Source organism: Octodon degus, unplaced genomic scaffold (assembly GCF_000260255.1).
Source record: "Octodon degus isolate 3935 unplaced genomic scaffold, OctDeg1.0 scaffold00047, whole genome shotgun sequence".
Classification (NCBI taxonomy): Eukaryota; Metazoa; Chordata; class Mammalia; order Rodentia; family Octodontidae; genus Octodon; species Octodon degus.
Window position 1 is genome coordinate 8,815,503 of NW_004524623.1, and position 6,938 is coordinate 8,822,440.

Genomic DNA, 6,938 nt, shown 5'->3' on the forward strand with positions numbered 1-6,938 from the left:
TCTGTTATTCTTTTCAAATGCAGTCTCCCTCCCCCATTTCCTATTTTATTATCAACCCGGGTCCCATTTTCTATTCACCCAAATAAATCTTTTATTTATTTGGTGCAAGGTCTTGTGATGCAGCTCGGACTCATAGTGATCCTCCTGTCTCAACCTCCCTAGCACTGGGATTACAGGCGTGTGCCACCACACTTGGTTTTAGTGGGGAGAGGTGCAGGTTTCCATGGCCGGCAGGGCATGATGTACCAGGGATCAAACCCAGGACCTTGCGCTTGCCAGGTAGGAGGAGCTTAGACCTCCAAGCTATCTCCCCAGTCCTGAAAGCCTTCACTTTAAGCCCTAGCTTTAGCTTATCACCTAGGTTCATCATATTACCAAACAGTTCGTAGTCTCTCTGGTTCTGGTTGCTCCACTTTAAGGCTGACATGATAACACTTGCCTTACTTCTGAAGGTCATACTAGCAATGGTGATTCACATTTTTTTTTTTTAGTTTTATGATTTCTTTTTTTTCCCATAATTTTATTGATAAACAAATAGCAATGAGACAGTTGCAAATCAAATCAGTAGGACAGTTTCATTAATTAACACACTGCATACATTCTTCCTAGTGGTTAATTGCTGTGCAAGATGCGGACTTGATATCCTATTTACAAACACCATTAGAACAAATCATTCTATTCATTAAGAGAATGTAACTATATAAAAATATGGAACGCTTCACGAATTTGCGTGTCATCCTTGCGCAGGGGCCATGCTAATCTTCTCTGTATCGTTCCAATTTTAGTATATGGGCTGCCGAAGCGAGCACAGGTAGAACTCTTGAAGACACTGGTATAGGCAAAGAATTTATGAAGAAAACCCCAATTGTATAGGAAATACAACTCAACTTTAACTGCAACTCAAATAAAGGAAAGAAAACTTTCCCTTGCTGTGATCACAGGAATAGCTGTAACACAAGAGGAATCAGATGCTGGTTTTGAAGATCAAGGAATGTGGCCAGGAACCAAGGAACACGACTGGCCTCTGGTAGCTGAAGAAGTCTGAGAAGCACATTCTTTTTTTTTTATTTTTTTTTTTTTATTTTTTATTCTAGGGAATTGTTTACAGGGTGTTCAGGGTCTCATTACTAGATCAGACTCTAGTGATCGCCTGTCTACAGCCTCCCAAGAGCTGGGATTACAGGCGCGCGCTACCACGCCCAGTCTCAATTGCCATCTCAGTGCACCCTGGGGGCAGGGCTGGCATGGCAGGCCCAGGATTTGAGACCCTGGTCCCTGCACTTGCTTGCAGGTGCTTTAATCCACTGAGCTATTTGGCCAGCCCTGAGAAGCACATTATTTATTGCCTCCAAAAAAAGAAAGAGATGCAACTTTGGTGACACCTTGATTTGGGGGTTTCTAGGCTATAGAGATGTAAAATAATACATTTATGTTTTTTTAAGCCACTAAGTTTGTGATAATTTGTTAAAGGAGCAACAGAAAACTAATGTGCCATGCCAGTTTTGAGAGGCAGCGCAGATCTAACTACAAAGATTTAGAGCCTAGCTCTGTCACCCTCTCACTGTAGACTGTCTTGGGTTCTTCTTCCATAAATGAGGGGCCAAGTGTATTCAGTCATTTAACCTACTTACCATAATCTCAAGTATAAACAACCAATAAGTGTTAGCAGCAAGCACTGTGTTTTGAAATTGTGTATTATTTTTATTATCTATTTATTCTCTTTTCTAAAAAAAATGGGGCTGGGGAGATAGTTCAGTGGAATAAGTACTTGCCTGGTAAGTGCAAGGTCCTGAGTTCAATCCCTGGTACCAGCAGAAAATAAAAAAATAAATAAAATAAAATAAAATAAATGGTCAGCTCAGTGTTGTGGCCCTTGTTTACAGTCCTAGCACTCTGAATGGCCAGGTCACTTTGGCCCTTGTTCAGCTTCTGTCTGGAGGAGAAGGGAAAAAACAAGTGGCTTGTGAGGAAACATAATCTTCAAGCCATGTTTATGTCATGGTTTCTGTCCCACCTACCTTAAGAGCTGCATAGATTTCATCAATTGTTTTCTACAGTGCTGGAAATTAAACCCAAGATCTACACACCAGGCTAAATCACTACTTCTTTTTTTTTAATCTTGACCTAGTTGCTCACTAAGCCACTAAGTTGTCCAGGCTGGGCTCAAGCTGATGATCCTCCTGCTTCAACTTGCCGAAGTGCTGGGAGTACAAACGTGCACTGCCATGCTGAGTTTACTAGTTTTTACTAAGACAGTTTAAGGATTTTTTTTTTCTCCGAATGCCTTCAGGGCAGGTTTGGCTGGCTGGAGTTGTGGCGATCGAACCTCAGCAACCTGAGCCTGACTGCTTTGTCGAAGCAGCCACTTAAAGAACTGAGCTAAGGGGCAGGCCCCCTACTAAGACAGTTTAAAATGATTCTTGACTCTCCTTACTGCCCACTGCACCACTAGCAGATTTTGTTTCTTTCCAGTTGTAATTATTCTTGTTACCTGCATTTCACACTGCAGGCTTCACATGATATAAATGATCTCATAATTAGCATCGTAAAACCAAAAAGGAGGGGCTGGTGAGATGGCTCCGTGGTCTAAAGCACCTACTTAGAACAAGCTTAACAAAGCACAGGGACCGCGGTTCAATCCCCCAGCACCACATGTCAGCCAGCCCCGCCCCCTGGTGGGCTGAGCTGGACACACACACACACACACACACACACACACACACACACAAATAAATAAAATTAAAAATAAAAAAAATTTTAAAAAACCAAAAAGGAGACAAATTTTCATAGAAAAGAATGAGAAGATTATTGCAGAAAACAATGTTTTTTACTCTTAGTGGGTTTTTGGAGGTGGATGTTTTTACTTTATATTTTGGAATTTTCAACATATACGTAGTAAACAGAATAATACAATGAGCCCTATTATATCTGTATGACTAGTTTCATCTAATATAGGCATTCTGTCAGTCTGACATCTCTACCGCCTCATTCTCAATAACATTTTGTATTTTAATTTTGTATTATAGTTCTATTTTGCAGTTTTCCCTATTGAAACAAGCAAGTAACGACCACTTTCTTCTTTTAATGTATTTGGTTGTTGCATGGTCTCACTATGCAGCTCAGACTCATGGTGATTCTCCTGCTTGCAGCCTCCCCAGCGTTAACCCCTATGCTGGGATTCTGTGGCCAGCTCAGCTCTCCCTGAGGGCCGGGCTGGAGCAGCATGTGCTGCTGGGGATCGACCGTGGTCCCTGTGCTTGTCTAAGAAGGTGTTTTAGTTTGCTAAGCTATCTCACCGGCCCATAACGATACCACTTTAACATATGATAAATGTAGGTGAAATATGTATCTCTTTTAAGATGCAGGGAATTTCTTTCACCACTGAAATTCTCTTTTGACATTTCCCTGTCACTTCTTTTTTCTTGTCTTTTTGGTGGTACCAGGGATCAAACTCAAGACCTTGTGCTTGCCAAGGAAGCACTTATTCCACTGAGTTATCTCCCCAACCCCACTTCTAAGAACAACGTATGAATGGAATGTTGCGCTGTGCAGTCCTTTGTGTCTGACCCCCTTTTCTCATTCCATTATCTGAGCTTTATGTGGATGGTGGCATGTATGAATAATTTATTTCTTCAACACCAGAAAAAAAAAATCATTCAATCATATAATATCATAGATCTCTGAGGTGGCTCTTGGTTTTGTCCACTCTCACATTGAATAAGGTTAGGCTGGCCAGATAACTCAGTGGATTAAAGCTTAGGCAAAGCACAAGGAGCAGGATTCCATCCCTGGCATGCTGTGTTGGCCCCAGCCCTGGGGTGCGCTGAGACAACGACTGACACTGGGCGTGGAGGTGCGTGCCTGTAATCCCTGAGCTTGGGAGGCTGAAAACAGGAGAATCACTATGAGTCTGCCCTGTGCAGTGAGGCCCTGTAGATCCTGTACTAAATGCATTTTTTTAAAAAAGCAAAACACTAGCCCACATTGTGGTACTGAGGAAATTTCAGTGATTTCGGAGCCGAGGTTAGTAAACACACTGCAGCCTCCCCATTGTTTTCTTATGGATCACTCCTTTTAGAAAAAACAGAGACAATGTTGTGAGGACGCAGACGCATCCAGCAGAAAGAAGCAAAACTGAGCCAGAGAAAGCATCACGGGAAGTCAGCCCCCAACCTCTACAACGCCTGCTTAGCCAGAATCTTGACCACAAGCTCATGAGGATTCCATCCAGAAGCACGCAGTTCAGGCTGCTTCTGAGCTCCTAACCAATAGAAATTGCATAAGAAAGCTGTGGTTTTCCTTTCCTACAGGGTCTTCAAAGGAATGTTAGACAAATGCTGGCTTACAGAGCAAGTTGGGAAATGTTCGTTCTGCTTCTAGTTTCTGTAACAGATTTATAAGGAACTGGAATCTTTTGTTTCTCAGTTCCTGGTAAAAGGCACCCGTGAAACTATCTGACCCTGGTTCTTTCAATTTTGGAAGGTTATTATTGATTCAATTTTTTTTTTTTTTTTTTTACTAGATAAGCCTGTTCGGGTTATCTATTTTTGCCTTGCGTGAATAGTCTTCGATTGTATCCTTCAAGAAATTGATTTATTTAATCTAAATTATAAACTCTGTGACAATAGAGTTATTCACACTTCTTTGTTATCATTTTGACATCCATGTAATTGGTAATGATTTTTCTTCTTCCTTTCTGATGTTATTGTTTGATTCTTCTTTTGTGTGTAGGGGGGGTGGCTGTTTTAGTGCAGGGTCTACAGGGTCTCACTAAGTGGATGGGATTCATAGTTGATTTTCTGCTTTCAGCCTCCCAAGAGCTGGGATGACAGGTGTGCGGGCCAACATACCCAGTCTTAATTGCCTTCTCTGTGTGCCCCCGGGGACTAGAACCCCAGCCAGCCATTGCATCTGCCTAAGCAGGCACTTTAATCCACTGAGCTATTTGGCCGGCCCTTATGGTTTGTTTCTTTGTTGTGCTTTCTCCTCTCTCACCAGCCCTCCAACCTCTCTCCCTTCCTGCCTTCTTTCTTTGTTTGGGAATCTATCAACACCTGGCTAGGGGCTTAGAACTAACTTTTGGTTTTGTTGATCGTCTTTATCATTTTCTTTCTTTCTTTCCTTTTTTTTTGCTTCATTGATTTCATTCCTTCTGTAATTTTTAGGGGCTTGGGAGATGGCTCAGTGGAATAAGCGCTTCCCTGGCAAGCGCAAGGGCCTGAGTTCAATCCCCAGTTCTGCAAACAAAAACAAAAACAAAAACAAAAAAAAGTGGTAGGATTTCTTTAAATTTAATTGATTTTTTTCCTCCTGGTTTTTAGAGTGCAATTTTAGATTTTTCACATCTCTCTACAATGTATTCCCCTCCAAATACTGCTTTCACTAAAACTCATAGTTTTGAGAGGGTAGGGTTTCTTTTCTATTAAGTTAAAAATATTTTAAGGTTCTTTTGAGGGCTGGTCAAATAGCTCAGCAGATTAAAGAGCCTGCAAGTAGGCACAGGGGCCAGGGGGTTTGATCCCTGGGCCTACCGTGCCGGCCCCACCCCCTGAGACTGCAATTGAGACTGGGCATGGTGGTACATGCCTGTAATCCCAGCTCTTGGGAGGCTGTGAAGAGAAGAATCACTACAAGTCCAATCTAGTAGTGAAACCCTGAACACCCCATAGACCCTTCCCTAAAATACAGAAAAAATAAATAAATAAAGTTCTTTTGAGACTTTTTGGATGTATGTACTATTTAGAAGTAGTTCCAAGTATTTGGAAATTTTCTAAATGTCTTTCTTTTTCTTTAATTTTTTAAAATCTTTTATTTGACACAGGGTCTTGCTACTTGGCTCCAACTCATAATGATCCTCCCGTCTCACCCTCCCCAGCACTGGGATTACAAGCATGTGCCACCACTCCCAGTTTCAGTGGCTGGTATAGATTGCAGTACATGGGATTGAACCTGGGTCCTTGTGCTTGCCTTGCAGGTGCTTAGACAGCGGAGCTATCTCCCCAGCCCCTAAATGTCTTTCTGTTATTGATTTCTAGCTTGATTCTGTTATTGATCTCTACCTTCTATAGTCTAAAAGCACATTCTGAATTGCTATCAGTTCTTTTAAATGTAAATTGTGTTTTATTTCCTAGAATGTGGTCTATTTCAGATAGTATTCCATACAAGCTAAAGAAGAATCTGTATTCTGGCCAGATGTGGTGATGCATGTTTGTAATCCCAGCTCTCTGAGAAGCCAAGGCAAGAGGATTGGCCACAAGTTCAAGCCCAGCCTCAGCAACTTAGTGACTCAGCAAGACTCTATCTCAAAATACAAAATAAAAAGGAGTAGGAATGTACCTCAGGATGCATGCCTTGTCTTCCACTTCTAGTACTGAAAAATAAAAAGAATTTGTATTGTTGAATGATAATGTCAATTGAATAGAGTTGATTAATGGTGTTATTATTCAGTTCAACAATTTCCTCAATGATTTCCTGCCTTTCTATCAGAACTACCAGTTACTGGTAGTGAAGTATTGGGTGGGCAAGATAGCTCAGTGGACTAAGCACCTATTTAGGCAAGTGCAGGGACTGGGGTTCAATCCCTGGCACCACATGCCTTGCCAGCCACATCCTTGGGCACTCTGAGCCAGCCACTGACTCCAGGCGTGGTCACGCCCACCTGTAATCCTAGCATTAGGAGGTCTGAAAACAGGAGGATCACTGTGAGTGCAAGCTGTATAGTGAGACTCTGTACCAAACACATAGACAGAGAGAGAGAGAGAGAGAGAGAGAGAGAGAGAGAGAGAGAGAGAGATGTTGAAATCTCCCAGCTGTACTATTAGATTTGTCTGTTTGTCTCTGTACTTCTGTTTTGACCTCAAACTCACTGGTTCTTCCCTCAGCTATGTCCAGTCTGCTGATAAGCCTATAAATAGCTCTCTTCATTTGTGTTACCTTTT

At 41.9% G+C, this 6,938-nt stretch overlaps 1 non-coding gene across 1 annotated transcript; it reads right to left on the reverse strand.

The window, feature by feature from the left end:
• Nucleotides 1-702: 702 nt before the first annotated feature.
• On the reverse strand, nucleotides 703-809 carry LOC111817050. The gene has a single exon (XR_002821324.1). It is a non-coding gene; the product is annotated as a U6 spliceosomal RNA (small nuclear RNA).
• Nucleotides 810-6,938: the final 6,129 nt, after the last annotated feature.